This window comes from Nomascus leucogenys, chromosome 25, assembly GCF_006542625.1.
Source record: "Nomascus leucogenys isolate Asia chromosome 25, Asia_NLE_v1, whole genome shotgun sequence".
NCBI lineage: Eukaryota > Metazoa > Chordata > Mammalia > Primates > Hylobatidae > Nomascus > Nomascus leucogenys.
Window position 1 is genome coordinate 18198559 of NC_044405.1, and position 19652 is coordinate 18218210.

The window sequence follows — 19652 nt, forward strand, 5'->3', positions numbered from 1 at the left end:
GTTTTGGGGGAAAAGCCCTATAGTGTCTGGCATATGACAGATGCAGGATCCTCCTTTGTGGTGTGATTGGAATGAGATGAGATGAGCATTATGGCAGAGTGTACCACATTTCAGTTTGGCGGAAGTAATAACATTCCCCCAATGACTGAAGAGAGAAACCAAACAATACAATTCAGTCCATCTCCATTCGCTAAGCTCCATGGGTGTGGTGGGATACTTGGCATGCGACCTCTGAGTGGGAGGGCCCAGAGCTACTGGCAGGGCCACTACACTAAGGGCCAGGGAGCAACAGATGGAAGGGTCAGTCTGAAGAGCTCAACATGTGTCCAAAGAGTACGGTGACAACAGGAAAGAGGCTAGGCAGACAAGCAGCAATTAGGGTGTAAGACGAGGCCACAGGCAATTAGAAATCCAAAGGAATCAAGGCTAAAAATGCCAAGAATCAGGTAGACAGGCAGGAGGCACAAGCCACAACCCGATGGCTGGAATGCCAGGAGGATAGAAGTAAGCTCTGCCACGTAAACTTGAACAGAGGGTGAGACATTGATTCACGGCAATTGTGACTGTATTCATGCATTCATCCCTCCCTTCCTTCCTTCCTTCCTTCCTTCCTTCCTTCCTTCCTTCCTTCAACTAATGCTTATTGGAAGATTACTAGGTGGCATGCCCTCTGCTAGCTATGGGGGTACAACTCAGAACAAGACAACCCGGGGCCCAGTCCTCATAGAACTTACGTCCTAACGAAATTGATTCTGCTTCCAGTGGGCTGGGGCGTCAGAGCCCAAAGCCAGGCCCATCCCGCATGTGAGGATGGAGAGGCTATAGCAGTGGGGAGGAGGCGAGAGGAGGGGGCAAACACAGGAGTTAGGCAGGGCCCAGCCTGGGCCGTGTGCCAGGCCCTGGCTCCCTGGCTTAGGCCAAGCAGAAGAAACAAAGATACAAAAGACCTGGATCCTATCCTCCAGGATTTATCCTCAAAAGAAAAAGACCAGTAAGGCTGAACTGAGAAACACTGTACTGAACATACAGGCCGCTATGAGAACATAGCAGAGAGAGAGAGAGATTCGACGTGGGGGACTGGATAAGGCGGTTTATAGTGCTTTGTGTCTATTTTGAAGTTGGCACAGGATTTCCTTAAAGGATTCTTATTAAATGTATTAATAGGTACATTTTGTCATGAAAGAAAGAGCTTTGAGAAACGTGGAGAACAAGAGTTCTCCCTGAACAAGAGGCTTAACAGTCTTAAGCAGTGTTAGAATGTGGGCATGTCTACCCCCCTTAGTGAGGAACGGTGAGTAATTTATTAATTACGAGATAATTTTAGACAATCAGCTGTCCCAGATTCCACTGGAGGCCTCTGGGACTTCGTGTCCTGGTAACCCTGTCATCCCAGAACCAGGAATGCTGTCAATACTGTTGGCCCACCCTGACCCTAGCCTTAAAAGAAAAAAGAGGGGAGAGGTCTATTCATCAACCCGAACCTAGTGAGAAAAGTGGCTGCCTCCCTCTTTCAGGTGCTGATCCTGTTCAGAGGCAGCCATGGAAGAGGAAAAGAGATCAGAAGAGAAAAGGATATTGGTTTGCTGGAACATGTGGGACAAGAAGTTCCCAGAAGAATTTGTGAGCAACTTCCCAACAGTAAGGCCCTGGCTAGACCTCAGGATGGTCCCTGCCTCCTGGACATTAGGAAGCCCAAAGGCCAGAACAAAAACACATGCTTAGTGGGGGAAGGCTCACTAAGAGGGCACCAAGTGGGGCAAATACCCTTGGTAACCCGTTTATGGAGGCTGCCACAGAAATGCCAGTTGGAAATTTTCCTCCTTCAGTCTACCATGAATTTCTTTTTTCTCTTTTGAGATGGAGTCGCCCAGGCTGCAGTTCAGTGGTGCAATTTCAGCTCACTGCAAGCTCTGCCTCCCGGGTTCCAACGATTGTCTTGTCTCAGCCTCCTGAGTAGCTGAGATTACAGGTGCGCACCATCATACCTGACTAATTTTTGTATTTGTAGTAGAAATGGAGTTTTGCCATGTTGGCCAGGCTGGTCTTGAACTCCTGACCTCAGGGTGATCTGCCCACCTTGGCCTCCCAAAGTGCTGGGATTACAGGCATGAGCCACTGCACTCGGCTGTACTGTGATTATTAGTTCAAGGTTCTCTTTCACTGGGGTAAAGACCTTGAGAGAGCAGTTTTTGGGCTTTATATTCTCAATTTCCCACACAGTGCCTAGCACATAGCAAGGACTCAACAAATTTCATTGAATGAATGAAAAAACATAGTTTACCAAATGTCAGTGTACTCAAACTCTTTTAACTGCTAGCTATAGAAATCCAATTAAGACTGACTTGGATAAAAAAAAATCTGCTCACTTATTTGAAAAATTAAGGAAGGATTTCAGGCATGTCTTGATCCAGCTACTCAAAAAAGGTTGTCAGAAATGTCTGTCCGTTTTTCAGTTATTCTTTCTCATTTGTGGGCTTTATTCCCAGATAAGATCACTCCTTCTGGGGACAAGATGGTCACTAGTAAATCCAGGTTTACTTTCTATCAGCTGAGCAACCTCTCAAGGAAAAAAAAAACAAAAACAGAAAAAAACTCTCTTTAGCACCAGGCTGCTGGGTGTGGTGGCTCATATCTGTAACCCCAGCACTTTGGGAGGCCGAGGTAGGAGGATTGTGGGAAGCCAGGAGTTCAAGACCAGCCCAGTCAACATTGTGAGACATAATCTCTACAAATAAGATAAATTAGTTGGACATGATGGTGTGCACCTATAGTCCCAGCTACTCGGGAGGCTGAAGCAGAAGGATCACTTGAGTCTGAGAATTCGGTGTTGTTTAAACCACCCTGTGGTGGTATCTGCTATGGCTGCACAGGCAGAAAGAGGGACACAAGTGCAGGTTCAGGGCAAGGTGTGTGAGCACACTCAGTCCCTGGCCTCAGAGTCTCTCTGGATGGCTTCTTGCCTAGGGTGACTGACAGAAGGAGGGATGATATGAAAAGGCACCTGTTCTCCTCATGACCTAACCCCAATTCTTACTCCACGGGTTCATGACAGCCCATTCTGCTGGAGACTGTGTCTTAAACCTTCCTCCCCTAGTTTCTCTCAAGTACCCCTTGTGAGCTGTGATTTCACTGGGCTTTGAACTCTTAGGCCCTTTGAGGCTGCAGTGAGCTATGATTGTATCACTGCACTCCAGCCTAGATGACAGAACAAGACCCCATCTCTAATGAATAAATAAATATGGCTGGGCACAGTGGCTCAGGCCTGTAATCCCAGCATTTGGAAGACCAAGAGGGGCAGACTGCTTGAGCTCGGGAGTTTGAGATTAGTCTGGCCATCAAGGCAAAACCCCATCTCTACCAAAAATACAAAAATTAGCCAGGCGGGGTGGCATGTGCCTGTAATCCCAGCTACAGGGAGGCTGAGGCAGGAGAATCACTTGAACCTGGGAGGTGGAGGTTGCAGTGAGCTGAAATTGTGCCACTGCACTCCAACCTGGGTGACAGAGTGAGACTTTGCAACCAAAAAATAAAATAATAATAATAATGAAATAAATAACCAAATAAGTAAATAAATAAATATTAGGAGGCAAAAATACATTGGTCTCCTGAGTCGTATGCTCGGCTCAGGGGCCAATGAATGGGATCAGCCACACTGCAAAGAGTGGACTGAGAGGGTAGAAGGATGGTTCTGCAAAGGGAAATCAGGAGGCACTATCAGAAAAGGGCCAGGTAGGCAGTCAGAAAGGTTGGTGCCCACAGGACCCATGGGATGAGCATGGGTGAGCATTGCAACTTTACTCCTCTCAGTCTCAGCAAACACTAAAGCACCACTTTGATAAAATGCCCCCTAAGAGTGGAGATATATGTCTGACTTTGTGGGATATATTCAGAATTTCAAATTGGCTCCTTTACTGGAGGGCCCCTCGATTTTACCTCCCAAGAATCTTCAAGGATTTTTGCAGGGACACACTTTGGGGACTGCATTTGTGAGCGATAGCCCTGCTTACTTCTCCAAGTCCTGGCTTCACAGTGTGTTCCTTGGGGTGCCCGGGCCCTAGCTTTCTTCTGACTTTAACCCCAGAGCCATAACTCAGATCTATACTTGAGACGGCTTCTTGCCAGGGCATCTCCTCAGCTTCTGACTTTTGTGCCTTTCACAGTTTCTTCTCTTGAGTCTTTCCCCTAATTGCATTTCCACTTTAAAAAAATCACAGCCAGGCATGGTGGTTCGCACCTGTAATCCCAGCACTTTGGTAGGCTGAGGGGGCAGATCATTTGAGGTCAGGTGTTCAAGACCGGCCTGGCCAACATGGGGAAACCCTGTCTCTACTAAAAATACAAAAATTAGCCGGGTGTGGTGGTGCACACCTATAATGCCAGCTACTCAGGAGGCTGAGGCACGAGAATTCCTTGAACCTGGGAGGTGGAGGTTGCCGTGATCTGAGATCGCACCACTGCACTCCAGCCTGGGTGACAGAGTGAATGAGACTCTATCTCAAATAATAAAATAAAAACCACTTTTGATTTCAAATTAAGCTCACTTCCAAATTACGTTTTTAAATTGCTTTTGATTTTTAATTGCTATAAGGATTTGGAGAATGTCATTTGATTCTTCCATAATTAGTTGTTTGTCTTTTGTGTTAGGACTATAGAGCTCAGAACATCATTATTTATGACATTTCAAATCTGTTTTGGGCAAATGCTCCAAATGCTGTCCTCCCACTGACACAATATCTCCTTACTAGTAATATCTTCTTATAAACAGAACTAGTCAAGTTTGAAACATTCCTTTTGAAGCCAAGTATAAACATTATCTAAATGTTGGGTGTAATCCTAGATTGAGAAGGAATCTGTGTGGAATTTGTTTTGAAGTAACTGATGTCTGTATCTCCTCAGTTCAGAACCCTCTGTCTTTATGCAGCTAGTTGCTAGTATTGTTCTTAAGATTTCTTCAGCTGCAATACAAAAATAATACTCAAACTGTTTCTGAATAGTAGCTCTGGTTTTTAAACATGTCCAATGATTTAAAGGCTCAAATATTTAATAATCATGCACAAAGGCTCAAATATTTAATAATTATGCACATAGGCTGGGTGTGGTGGCTCACACCGGTAATCCCAGCACTCTGGGAGGCCCAGCGGGTAGATCACGAGGTCAGGAGTTCGAGACCAGCCTGACCAACATGGTGAAACCCTGTCTCTACTAAAAATACAAAAATTAGCTGGGCATGGTGGCACGTGCCTGTAATCCCAGCTACTCAGGAGGCTGAGGCAGAATAATTGCTTGAACCCAGGAGGAAGAGGTTGCAGTGAGCTGAGATCGCGCCATTGCACTCCAGAGTGAGACTCTGTCTCAAAAAAAAAAAAAACAAAAAAAAACAAATCATGCACAGTTTTTAGCAACTTGACTGAAAAATTTGGATGCGTAGACATCCCCTGAGTTTTTGTCATGGTTGCATCAAGCTACTTATTGCGTCTTACAACCTAGGTATATCAGAGACTTCTAGCCCCCATGAATGCCATGTTCTCTTCTCCTTCTTTGGCACACTGTTGGACTTTATTTCTGAGCTTCTGGTAGTGAAGTGGTGCCATGTGGTTGAGTTCTGGCCAATGGAATATGGTGGAAGATTCCACGAAGGAACCAACGGCCCTAGAAGATGGCAGAACTGTAGACAAAAGGCTGAATCCCTGAATGATTGTATGGAAGACAGCACACCCCTCTTCCCCCTTAATGGCATTAGTCTGTGATGTAAGGGAGGAACAGATCTCAATTACTCTAAGCCACTGATATCTTGAAGTTCGTCAAAGCAGCTAGCCTACCCTGCTAGCTGGGTACAATACAGCAGGTGCTAATATTGCTTTGCAACTTAGGATTTTTACATCCTCTTTTCTCAAAAGAAAATGAGAAATCAACACTTAGAGGACATTTGTTGGATGCCAGGCAAATGGCCTAAGTCATGGGGAAGCAAAAATGAAGAAGATATCATCCATGCCCTCAAGGGACTTGAAGTTTGCCCAGAGAACTTGGAATGTACTCTGAGAACAAGCAACTGGGCAACTAATTATAAGACAATGTGATTGGTAGTTCTTAAAGACGCAGATGGAGGCCAGGCATAGTGGCTGACGCCTGTAATCCCAGCACTTTGGGAAGCCAAGGTGGGCAGATCATCTGAGATCAGGAGTTTGAGACCAGCCTAGCCAACATGGTGAAACCCTGTCTCTACTGAAAATACAAAAAATTAGCTGGGCGTGGGATGGGCGCCTGTAATCTCAGCTACTCAGGAAGCTGAGGCAGCAGAATCGCTTGAACCTGGGAGGCGGAGGTTGCAGTGAGCCGAGATTGCGCCATTGCACTCCAGCCTGGGCAATAAGAGTGAAACTCATCGCAAAAGAAAAAAAAAAAAAAAAAAAGATGCAGATGGAGTGGTGGTAAGGAAGAAATGGAAAGACTCTCAAAGGATGTGCTCTTTGGACCAGGCAGAGAAGAGGTTCTGGTTAGGAAAGGCGAGGCAGTGCAGATATAAGAGTCATTGGCACAGATGTCAGAATGACTGAAGTCCTTAGTATGTTTAGAGCAGGTATAAGACATCTGGAGGTCCATGAGGCTGGGGATGTAGGCAGGAAGACAGGGTTAGACAGGACCTTGCTGGTCAAGCTAAGGGATTTGGACTTTATGCTGGCAGTTACTTGGTCTCCAAACTCTTCTGATCATCACCCCATCAATAAATGATTTTAAAACCCTCCCCAATAGGTGTATCTGTTAATTTATAAAGGCCATTCACATATTACCATGCTTATATATCATCTGTATTATCAATAGTACACAAACAGTAGCATTTTTAAAAATTTGAGATGAAAAATAAATAAAAATGAAAGTTTGAATATTTTCAGCTCTACCCCACTAGCTTGGCTTGCAAACCTCCTGTGAGGTAATCTCCCTCTTTGGAGGCTCCTGCAAGAGACAAAAAATGAGATGGTAAAGGTCTGAAGCAGGAGACATCTACTTAGATCTTGTTTAAGGAAGGTAACCTAGGTTGCCAGGGAGAGACTGAATCTGGGGAGAAAACACCAGAGTCAGGACAGTGAATTCTAAATAGTTTCCTTTTGTGTTTTCCTCAGTGATTTCCATCTCTCCATTTGTTGAATCCTTCTAACTCCAGGCTCTTTGGATAAATCTGTTTCAATATCTGGAATCCTCAAGGGGATGGAGAGGACCAAGAATGTAGGATTGAGAAGGTGGTGATGAGGATGAGGCTGTCTTCCTCCTATGAGCATGCAGTCAGGACACCTGCTAGAACCTCTGGGAGGGAACCAGTGGTACAGGGAGCAGGAGAGCCCAGTGGGCAGCACAGCAAAGCATTCGTCTCGCTCTGTCTCCCAGGCTGGAGTGCAGTGGCGCGATCTCGGCTCACTGCAACCTCCCACTCCTAGGCTCAAGCAATTCTTCTGCCTCAGCCTCCCATCGCTGTCTCATTCTTAGCATCCCAACACAGTTTGCCTGGGAACGCCACTCCCTGAGACATCCACTGTGAGCCCTGACAGCCACAAGAAAAACATAGCTCATTTTTGCAGAGTTAGGAGCCTCTGGGTGGCTTCATCAGACTGGCAGCAAGCCTAGCTGCTAGTGAGGGCTAGTTACAGCAAGCTATGGAGTAGGTGGAGTAGCTCTCCAATCCCCAGTTCCCCTTGATGTGCCTTCCTCTTAATTCCTTGATCATCCATTCTTTTCTTTCCAGAAGCCAGTGCTGAAAACCCGCTCACAGATTGGGATCTGATACCAGTTGGTTAGGCCTTAATCGGAATTTAAACCAACACATTCTTGTCCAAGGGTATTTGCACTGTAAGCCTTATGGCTACCTTGTTCCTTATTAGAGAGATAGCAAGGATCAAACAGAAAGTATGGGAGGAGTGTGGGGTGGAGACTCCACACTGGGCTCCAGAAACAAGTGGTCACCTGTTCTCAGGTCCACTGCCCACTTGTCCAGGGCTGTGCAAGCCCTCTTCCTGTTGAGGGCAAGGAGGGGTGTTGGCTATTCTGTTATGTGGATGAGATGCCCACACAGGCACTGTGTGAGGGCTTTAGATGTAGGACCTTGAAATGCTCTTGAAAAAAGGGATTTTTAGCATTTTTCTTTTCTTTGGCTTTGTTCCACGAATGCACTGCAGGAGATAGGTTAGAGATAAACACTATGTAAGATGATATTTGAAAAGGGAATGATATCTTTGTTGTTTACTATTTCAAAGCTTATGAAGTTGAAAACTAATTTGGGTCCCTCCCCAATGTTTTCTTACTGTGATATGTGTTGTCTTTTATTTCTTCTTCACATTCCACAACAGCACATCCTCATCCTTGGTACGAGCCACTGAATTTTCACAGGCCCTTGCAAGGATCTAATGCTGAAGTCACGTTCTGTGCAGTCTCTGTGGGTGAAGATCGCTTCCCTTTCATTGTGGTTTACACAGTTCATTGTGTGGGGCAGGAAATGAGTTCCCAGTAATTCTGATGTGATTGGAATCTCATTGGGTTTCTATAGTAGGAGCTAAACTATATGCTATCATCTGATATATTTGCTCATCTAGAAAAATATGAAGTAAATTCATGTCTCCATAAGTTGGAATTATGCAGGCAAAATTAGCTTCAAGTATGCAGTTTGGGTTTTGAGAGGACACACTTTAAAATATTTTTGTGACTGTTCATGTTGAACTCACTAGTATATAGTTGGATCAGTCAGAGAACCTGTCTGAGTCTTATTTCTCTTGACATGGCACAGGATAATAATCCAACCACACAGGTTGCAAAAGCAAAGTAGATGCATGTGATTATATATATATATATATAAATTGTACTATATTATTTATTTATTTTGTTTAGAGATGGGGGTCTCACTATGTTGTCCAGGCTGGTCTTAAACTCCCAGGCCCAAGTGATTCTCCTGCCTTGGCCTCCCAAGTTGCTAGGATTATAGGCATGAGCCACCGCACCCAGCCTGAATAGTTGTATAGTATTATGTATATTGTAGTACTCGTAAGTACTCATAGGCGTACTACAATATACATAGTACTATTCATAGACATTCATATTTTGTAATATCAGAGTCATAGTGATAACAAATATATTACCATGCTCTGTGAGGGCATCCCAAAAGCCACCCCAAAGAAATCTAAAGTAACTGGTTCATTTAATGCATTACTTGTATCAAACATTTGACTAGACAGAGAACAGGCACAGCATAAAACAAAAATGTCTCTCTGCATGATTTTTCCTGTAATGAATCCAATCAGATTTACAAACGTCCTCCTGTAAATTCTGAGGATTGTGAGGTCCTGAAATTATTAGTGAGCTAGTCTGGAAAATAGAAATTAATTATCTGATTCCCATTTCTACTAACTTAAATGTGTATGAAATGTTTAAAGGAACAGCAGGAATATGGGATGTGATCAAAACACTTTATTTCTGATCTCCAACTGTGCCTAATGGATGTTATAGTAGGTCAAATAATGGTCCCTAAAGGTGCCTGTGTCCTAATCCCTGGTCCCTGTGAATACGTTACCTTACATGGCCATAAGGCCTCTACAGACACGATTAAATTAAGAAACTTGAGATAAGGAGATGATCCTAGATTATCTGGGTGGGCCCAATGTAATCAACAGGGTCCTTATAAGAAGAAGGCAATATGACAACTGAAGCAGAGATTGGAGCAATGTGGCTACAAGCCAAGGAATGCCAGCAGCCTCTAGGAGCTGAAAGAGGCAAGGAACAGATTTTCCCCTGGAGTCTCCAGAAGGAACCAGGCCTACTGACACCCTCACAGTAGCCTGGTCAGACTGGTTTTGAACTTCTGATCTCCAGAAGCGTAAAATAACATAGATACGTTGTTTTAAGCCATTAAAATTGTAGATTTTTTTTTTTTTTTTTTGAGATAGAGTCCTGCTCTGTCACCCAGGCTGGAGTGTGGAGTGCAGTGGCATGATCTTGGCTCACTGCAATCTTTGCATCCTGTGTTCAAGCAATTCTCCTGCCTCAGCCTCCTGAATAGCTGGGATTACAGGTGTGTGCCACCATACCAGGCTTAATTTTATATTTTTAGTAGAGATGGGGTTTCACCATGTTGGCCAGGCTGGTCTCAAACTCCTGACCTCAAGTGATCTGCCTGCCTCAGCCTCCGAAAGTGCTGGGATTACAGGTATAAGCCACTGCGCCTGGCCAAGTTGTAGAAATTTTTTATAGCAGCAATAGGAAATGAATACAGAGACGACGAGGAAACCAAACCACCACATCAAACCATCCTTGTGGACCAAACCAGCCCTTCTGTATTCACAGCCCTGCAGTGTTTGCTAATTACATTATGTGGTTTATTCCTCTCATTAGCCTGGATCATTGGTAACTATTCTCCTGAAATACCAAGCTCAATGCTCCCATAGAATAGTCACACTATGTTGGACCCAGCCAAGCTCAGATGGATACATCTGGATACGTCTTATGAGTTGAGGGGGAACCATCTTCAGGTGGTTAATTGCATATGTGGAATTGTTGAAGGAGAGCGAAGACGATATGGGAGGGCCCAGGGCTGGGAAGAGCAGAGGGATGGGACAGTGGCATTTGTGTCTTTCCAGCCCAAACGTATGCCTGAGGCTGAGTCCGGTCAGGTAGCAAGCAGAGGCTGCAAGAAGTGCTTTTAAGAATTCTGAGATGTGAGGCACAAGTGGCCCCCTGCCCAGGCAAGAAAGGGCAACATTGAGTGATGGACAGAAGCATTTTCTCCACTTCTGTACTGAGTACAGCTCAGCTCTAGCACAGTGAGGAATGAGGGACAGATACCACCATTTGACCCTTTCTCAAGAACAGACTGGGGCCACCCCTGAATGTTGCTCCCTGGTCATCAAGCAACAGGGAGCCCCATGACCAAGGCAAGGGACAGTCAGCATCCAGTGGGGGCTGGGGACAGAAGCAGGTGAAAGGACCATTGTGAGCATAGGCAAGACTCCTGGGGACTCAAAGAAGCACCTGGAGGAAATTCTATTTTGTAGACATAGTGGTGGGAGGAGGCAAGGACCTGTATCAGGTAGGTGGGAGCACGAGCCAGCAGAATACAAGCTATTCGTGTTCACTTAACTTTATCTGTGCCCGCTGGCTGGTGAAGCCAGGAGCTCTTCAGGTATCAACTGGATTACTTGTTTGAGATTAAATTGATTGAATCATAGAAATAGACTAAAGTGCTCAGGAGCTTAGAAGCTGAGTAAGAACTGACTGAAAAGTAGATATTTTATTTGGAAAGCACTGAGCTCACCTGGGTATTAATTTCACCCACTAATTTGCTGCCTGGATGCGGGGCTTCCTTGTTGGTTTACTGTGGGGTTTTATTAGTCCATTTTCATGCTGCTGATAAAGACATACCCGAGCCTGGGTAATTTACAAAAGAAAGAGGTTTAATGAACTCAGTCCCACACGGCTGGGGAGGCCTCACAATCATGGTGGAAAGTGAGTCGTGTCTCACATGGTGGCAGACAAGAGAAGAGTGAGAGCCAAGTGAAAGGGGTTTCCCCTTATAAAGCCATCAGATCTCGCGAGACTTATTCACTACCACAAGAACGTTATTGCAGAAACCACCCCCAGGATTCAATAATCTCCCACTGTGTCCCTCCCACAGCATGAGGGAATGATGAGAGCTACAATTCAAGATGAGATTTGAGTGGGGACACAGCCAAACCATATCAGGGGGTCAGGTTTCTGATGCCTTCTTGCTGATCGCGGTTTCCCCAGTCCTTAGCACAGGGCCCAGCACATAGGAGCACTGCACAACTATTTATATTATCCAAATGAGTCCCTACATTGACTAAGCCAATGAGGCATGTTATTGATCCTTGATTCCCTCTTATGCCTTTTTTGTTTGTTTGTTTTTTGAGACAGAGTTTTGCTCTTATTGCCCAGGTTGGAGTGCAATGGCTTGATCTTGGCTCACCACAACCTCCGCCTCCCGGGTTCAAGTGATTCTCCTGCCTCAGCCTCCCAAGTAGCTGGGATTACAGGCATGTACCACCATACCCGGCTAATTTTTAGTAGAGACAGGGTTCCTCTATGTTGGTCAGGCTGGTCTCGAACTCCCGACCTCAGGTGATCCACCTGCCTCAGCCTCCCAAAGTGCTGGGATTACAGGTGTGAGCCCAGCCCCTCTTTTGCCTTTTACCTCCTAGGATTGTCGAGTGTTATCAAATCAGCAAGCAAAATTCATCTTCTTCAGCGACTTTCATTGTATGGCCTAGCCATGGCAGAGAAACCAGAATGAGTTTCTGTGTATGGGTGACAGGGTGGGAATTTGAGCTTACTCTCTTATGGCCTAGCTGTGCATCATTCTTGAAAGCCACTGAATGACATCTGGCAAAATCCCAGGAGGCACCTCCAACCTCCTGTGACTTTACCAAAAGGCCTAATCTAGGTTCCTGGTTGCCTTACAACTTTCCTGTGAATCTGATGAGGATGAAGGGTGAAATACACTTGGCTAGAATGGAGACCGTGAGTCCCAAGTCAGGCCTCCAATCACTGCCCTTCCATCTTATGCCACACACCCTCCGAGGGGCGAAGGAAAACATGAGTAGAGTTAGTATATTTTGGTCTCACAGATATTTGTGAGCATCACGAAGCCATTCCCCTAATTGCTCTTGGTTGAGAGATTACAACAGCCCTTGCTGCAAAACTCCCCCACGACCTAACCTTTCAGAGTCCAATCTTTCAAAGCTAACTCAGGGAGAGCGTTGCTTAAATTACTGGGCCAGTATTATGTGAGTGTGAGGTTGCCAAGGAAAATGAGTCAGACACTAATCCCTTTTCTAGGAGATGAGAGAAAAAAAAAAAAAAAAAAGGCTGGCAGACCTTTACTATTTTAATTACCTGCTTCCAGAACAATAAAAGGGAATTCAGATCTTGGACTTACAGTCGTGCCCTTCTTATATTCCTGTAAAGTACCTGCACTATTTCCTTAAGATGTAGGCTTTGGGCTTTCTTCCTTTCAACTGTGTTCAAGCTATAGTTCCGACCATTCCAGTTTGGACAAAAATAAGAATTAAAATTTCCTTTGCTGGCTTTAGTTACAAATATTGGAACCAATGAACATTTAAACCTTGTTTCTTTCTTGAAAGATTTTTCAGAGTTTTAAAATGCCTCCTGGGAATGATGACTAAAGGTAATGTGGGATCCTGGATGGGATCCTGGGACAAAAAAAAGGACAATGAGTAAAATCTAAGGACATCCGAATAATGTTTGGACTTTATTTTATCATAATAATGTGTCAATACTGGTTCATTAATTGTGACAAATGTATCATACTAATGTAAGATGTTAACTCTATATAAGAACTCTCTATTATCTTCACGATTTTTCTGTAAACCTAAAACTATTGCAAAATAAGAATTTTATTTAAAAAGAGTGAATCCTGATCTCATTGATGACTCTTTGAAGATTAGTTTTGTGACAGCAGCAGAGCTCCAGTAGATAATCTGGCATCACGATTTGGGCTAAACCGGGTGCCCATGAAATAGTGTCTAGGCACAACTCCAAATGAATTCTTCAGACCTCCTGGCCACAGAGAAGATTCTTTTTTTGTTTTTTTTTTAATGACCCAGAGACCAGGCATTTCAGAGATGCAAATGTGAGGTAATCCTTTTATGGGAAGTGGATCAAAACTGGGAAAGGAGAGGCACCATGGCATGTTGTGGGGACAAGCCTCGAGGGCTGCGTGTGTGTGTGTGTGTGTGTGTGTGTGTGTGTGTGTGTGTGTGATGTCTCACTGGGCTTTCGTTGTTCTTTTTTTCTTTCTTCTTTCCCTCCCTTCCTTCCCTCCCTCCCTCTCTTTCTCTTTCTTTCTTTTTCTTCTTTCTTTCTTCTTTCCCTCCCTCCCTCCCTCTCTCCTTCCTTCCCTCTCTCCTTCTTTCCTTCCTTCCTTCCTTCCTTCTCTCTTTCCTTCTCTCTTTCTCTCTTTCTTTCTTTCTTTCTTTCTTTCTTTCTTTCTTTCTTTCTTTCTTTCTTTCTTCTTTCTTTCCCCTTTCTTTCTTTCTTCTTTCTTCCCTCTTTCTTTTTCCTCTCTTCCTTTCTCTCTCTCTTTCTTTCTTTCCTTTTTTGAGACAAGGTCTTTCTCTGTCACCCAGGCTGGAGTGCAGTAACTCACTGTCACCTTGAACTTCTGGGCTCAAGCAAGCCTCCCAAACTCAGCCTCCGGAGTAGGTAGGACTATAGGTGCGTACCACTGGCTAATGTTTAAAATTTTTTGTAGAGACATAGACTCGCTGTAGTGCTCAGGCTGATCTATAACTTCTGGCCTCAAGAGATCTTCCCACCGCCCAAAGTGTGGGGATTACAGGCATGAGCCACCGCGCCTGCCCCCATTGTGTTTTCTTATTCTCCAATCTGGACTGCATTCGTCTCATGCTGCTTATGTTGCCCTCTGTGTTTGGGGATGATTTCTGTTTCTTGTCCACTAAGAAACTACCTTCATCTCTTTTTTTTTTTTTTTTTTTTTTTTTTTGAGACGGAGTCTCGCTCTGTCGCCCAGGCTGGAGTGCAGCGGCGCAACCTTGGTTCACGCCATTCTCCTGCCTCAGCCTCTCCGAGTAGCTGGGACTACAGGCACCCGCCACCACGCCCGGCTAATTTTTTGTGTTTTTAGTAGAGGCGGGGTTTCACTGTGGTCTCGATCTCCTGACCTCGTGATCCGCCCGCCTCGGCCTCCCAAAGTGCTGGGATTACAAGCGTGAGCCACCGCGCCCGGCTGCTACCTTCATCTCTTATACTGTCTTCAAATCTCTCCTCTTTCATGACATTTTATTAGGCTGGGGGAATAGGTGACAGTTCTTGTTTGACTCAAACCTACTTTTCTTAGAGTGCAATATCAGTCTATTGTAAGATAAATTTAAAAAAAAAAAAGAGCTTTTGTAAGCCAATCTGTTATCACACAGAGCCTAGTACCTAGTTGTGTTAGATTTTTAAGCCACTCCAAAAAACCAGACTTTTGCTGTGATCATTCTATTGCAACCATTCTCATCAGGTTCATAGTGAATCCCACCACCCCCATACCAAATCCAGTGATTAATTTCCTGGTCTCATTTTGTTTGACTTCCCACGAGCATCTGACTTAGTTGCCTCCTCCCTTCTTTTTGAGTGAATAGCTTTCTGTTCCTCCATGATGTCACATTCTCCTGGTTTTCTGGCTCCTTCAATGGCCACTCCTTCCCAGTCTTTCGGCTGGCATTTGATCTTTTTTTTTTTTTTGAGACGGAGTCTCGCTCTGTCGCCCAGGCTGGAGTGCAATGGTGTGATCTCGGCTCACTGCAAGCTCCACCTCCTGGGTTCACACCATTCTCCTGTCTCAGCCTCCAGAGTAGCTGGGACTACAGGCGCCCACCACCACGCCCGGCTAATTTTTTTTGCATTATTATTATTATTATTTTTTTTTTTAGTGCAGACGGGGTTTCACTGTGTTAGCTAGGATGGTCTCAATCTCCTGACCTGGTGATCCGCCTGCCTCGGCCTCCCAAAGTGCTGGGATTACAGGCATGAACCACTGTGCCTGGCCCTGATCTTCTTACCTGTTATTGTTGCATGTCCCCAGCTCAGTGCATGGCTGTCTTCTGTATGTGCGTCCACTCTCTTGGTGCCTGCATGCTGTTCTGTGAAGTTAAATACCACTTAGATGCTGATGGTGAACTGAGATCTGTCTCTAGCTCCTGACTGCATCATGCTCACATGTCCCACATTGCATCTGATAGCTCTTTCTGAATGTCTAGTAGACATCTCCAACTTAACATGCCAAATACACAGCTCCTGATTCCCAAGAAAGTTCAGACTCCTATGGGAAATGTTACTGTATCAGTAATTCACTGTTCCTCAGCCCTGTGTTCCCAAGGCTAAGCTAGCTAAATACAGCAAATTGTCATTGATAAAGAAGCAATGTACTTTAAAAGATAAAATGTGATACATGTATGTTGTATATTGAAAATTGAATGAAATCAAGAATTATCCATATTTTTATTCACTAATAGTAAGATCTAATGAGTGTTTCTTTTGTGCCAGGTACTGTTAAGTGTCTCACATGTTTTATGTTATTTAATCCTTTCTGTAATCCTACAGGTAGATATTATGGTCCCCCCTCTTTTTTTTTTAGACAGAGTCTCAGTCTGTCACCCAGGCTGGAGTGCAGTGGCACTATCTCGGCTCACTGCAACCTCTGCATCCCGGATTCAAGTGATTCTCCTGCCTCAACCTCCCGAGTAGTTGGCATTATAGGTGGTGCACCACCATGCCCAGCTAATTTTTGTATTTTTAGTAGAGACTGGGTTTTGCCATTTTGGCCAGGCTGGTCTCGAACTCCTGACCTCAAGTGATCCACCCACCACAGCCTCTCAAAGTGCTGGGGTTACAAGCATGAGCCACCCCATATGGTCCCATTTTCATATCAGGAAATGATACACAGGATACACAGGGAGGTTAAATAACTTGTCCAAGGTCACAGAACTAGTTAATAATGGCTAAAATTTGAACCCAGACAGCCAACTATACTCTGAAGAGTCACGGTGGAAATTACAGTGCTATTTCCTACCCCAGGGTCTTGGGCCTATTCAAGTGAGATTCCATGCATTGTATTCTATTACTAGATGATGTGGCCTTTAACCTATATGTGTATAGAACCCTCATGCTAAATGCTATGATTTGAATATGTTTCCTAAAGTTCATGTGTTGGAAACTTAATCCCCAGTGCAACAGTGTTGAGAAGTGGGAGCTTTAAGAGGTGACCTTTAAGAGGGCGGTGCCCTCATGAATGGATTAATGCTGTTATTGAGGAGTGGGTTGGTCACCATGGGAATAGGTTTCAAATAAAAGGATGAATTTGACCCCCTTTCTCTCTGTCTCTCTTATGTGTGTGCACATGCTCTCTTGCCCTTCCACCTTCCACCATGGGATGAAACAGCAAGAATGCCCTTGCCAGGTGCAGGCCCCTTGACCTTGGAATTCCCAGTCTCCAGAACCATAAGAAAGAAATCTCGGTTCTTAAGTTCATAATCAGAATAGAGGACAATATGAGCAGAGTGCTGCTTCTGCTAACATAGGTATGGAATGTGGGACAAAGAATTCTCAGAGAGTGAGCCACTGGGAAGTCCTAACTAAAATATGTGGCTACTGTACTTTTCTACTTGACACAGTCCTTGAGAGACTGAATTAGGCAATGAGTGCAAATCCTTCAGGCTTTCCCCTTGAGTGACTTGGTAGACACTCAGTTAATTGCATCACTGGGGTTCACAACCACAGCTTTGCACAGCTGCCCCTTGGTCCCATGCCCACAGAACTGTGAGGCCTGCCTATTCTTCCCACTGGGGCCTATTGACCTACTAGCTCCCACAGACACGGACACAAGCCACTGGGCACTGAATTTTAAAAGCTGATAATGTAGCAGCTTTAAGCAGTGAAAAATATCAATGTGGAAAAAAAAGATGAGAAATCCAAGTCAGCTCTTGAAAAGCACTCATTTCCATAAATACTTTATTGAAACTGTTATTTTCAGAAAATGCCCAATTTCTGTCAAAAAAAAAAGTAATGAAAAGTCTTTTTTTTCCTTCCGAACATATTGCATTATTTAGTCTAAAAAAAAGCAAAAAACTTCTCAAGGATGGCTCTTTTCAGTAAAAAAATTTTCAAACAAATGAGGTCTTTTTTTGGGTATTTTTTAAGGATGGGTTTTTTATAAATATTATGCACAATGTTTTTGAAACATTTCCTGTCCTCAGTATACACCAACATACTTTTTGCTAAAAGCTTTCCAAAATATGCTTATTAAACAAAGAAATATATGCAAGACTGTATATGTTCTACTCATTTTGAATTAAAACATCCCCCTCCTCATCTTGCCTTTTGCTACATTATTTATCATGCTTTTTCACTTTTGAATAAAAGACCGATTTTTTAAAAACGCGAACTATCCAATCCAAATGTTAATGCTCATCTTAGCTTACTTTCTTTTCTTTCTTTGTTTTCTAATCAGCAAACTCTATAAAGCCTGGTGTGTAAATAGGCAGTGAATATAATATTATTAAAAGATAAAACAGAGCAAAGAAACAGTATCAGCCGGTGTTTTGGGAGTTCCCACTTTTCTTTGTTTGGGATCACAATAAGGAAAAGAGATATCATATCTCTTTTCCTTAATTGTTATTTAGCATTGAAGACTAATGGAAAAGTCTAGCCAGATGTTTTAAAATAGAGACAAGATTTCAAGGAGCTATCTGTTATATTAGCCTTAAGTGAGTTTATCTTTTTAGGGTTTAAATGAGAAGACCATTTCATTCTTTGCCTAATGCACTGAAAATCTTTCATTTTAAAGGCAGGATCTCAGTAAAGAGGAATTCATATGCCTGGAAGCCTAAAAAAGTGTTTCATAGTGAAAGCCACTCATACATGTACATTATGTTCAGGAAATGCAAATGTAACAAGAAAGTGACCCTGACAATGGTTCTTCCAACCGTCACAGTTCCTGCCATGCAGCAGAAATTCTGAAGCTCTTAAAAACTGTCAGACTAGACATACTTTTTAAAAAAGAAGAACAGAGAAATTACTTACATCTGAGAGTTCCACCGTGAGGCCTCGCCTCTCCACTCCACAGACCTCTGCCTGGCCACGGATCCTTCACCCTGGCTTGACAGCTGGTTTAATCTGCAAGCCAGGGTGGAATGCGTGGTCTTGCACTTGCTGTTCTTTTCCGTCTTCAGAGGGCCAGTGGCCTGGTCATTTCCATGGCAACCAGGAAGAAGCGGCTGGCCTACCAGTCTCATTAACTACACACAGGAGAGAACCTGCCTTGGTGACTGCTGGCCACTCTTTTGGGGTTCTAAACTGGGAAGTTTCTAGAAGAAACTGAGGAGACTGTTGCTGTAGGCTGATCCCAAAGGATTGACACAAATGGAAGAAATTCTACTTTAGCAGGAAATTGAATGGATTACATGTAGAGTATGGAGACTCCTTGATACTTTTACTTTCATGATTTATTCCACCTTTTTTGGTCTGATGAATTGTTACTTATGGTAAATGCCTGCACTACTGTAAAAAGTGTCCTATCATAGTTGTTCCAAAGAAAAAAAACTCATTTGAACTCCAAAGACAGACATTATTCTCTCTCTCTTTTTTTTTAAATTTCATTTAAAAAAATATTAGAAACCACAAAACCAATAAATAGGTAAAAATTATTCTATGTACATTAACTGATAGTCCATGTGGGCTTCTATAACAAAATACCATTAGTTGGGTAACTTACAAACAACACATTTATTTCTGTAGGCTGGGAAGGCCAAGATCAAGGCAGGTTTGTTTTCTGGTGAGAGTCTGCTTCCTGGTTCATAGATGGCACCATCTAGCTGAGTCCTCACATGGTGGAAGGGAGACAACTGTGGTTTCTTCAGCTTCTTACAAGGGCACTAATCCCATTCATAAGGGCTACACCCTCATGACATAATCACATTCCAACATCTCTACCTCCTATGCTATCACATTGAGGATTAGGTTTCAACATATGTATTTTAAGGGAAGATAAATACCTGGGCCTTAACAACTGATGAGGTCTCACTAAATATGGGAAAAAAAGATAAGGCAGGTGTTCCCAATCTCCAGGCCATGGACTGGTA

The 19652-nt window shown here is 43.8% G+C and overlaps 1 protein-coding gene and 1 long non-coding RNA gene across 4 annotated transcripts in view; one reads left to right on the top strand and one right to left on the bottom strand.

Moving 5' to 3' along the window:
- Positions 1-3527, top strand: part of LOC105738716 — a 26793-nt gene extending 23266 nt beyond the window's left edge. The window contains exon 4 of the long non-coding RNA XR_001114557.1: positions 1515-3527. This is a non-coding gene — a long non-coding RNA (uncharacterized LOC105738716). The remainder of the gene's footprint in view (positions 1-1514) is intronic.
- The window catches only part of C25H21orf62 (chromosome 25 C21orf62 homolog), a 23442-nt gene extending 4696 nt beyond the window's left edge, over positions 1-18746 (bottom strand). The window contains exons 1-3 of one of the 3 annotated variants that reach the window (XM_003263866.3): positions 18595-18706; positions 15576-15656; positions 12185-12256 (exon numbers count right to left, since the gene is read on the bottom strand). The gene's annotated coding sequence lies outside the window, so the exon portion shown is untranslated. Of the gene's footprint in view, positions 1-12184; positions 12257-15575; positions 15657-18594 lie in introns of all 3 variants that reach the window. The other 2 variants (XM_003263864.1, XM_003263865.2) reach the window with 2 other exon arrangements.
- Positions 18747-19652: the final 906 nt, after the last annotated feature.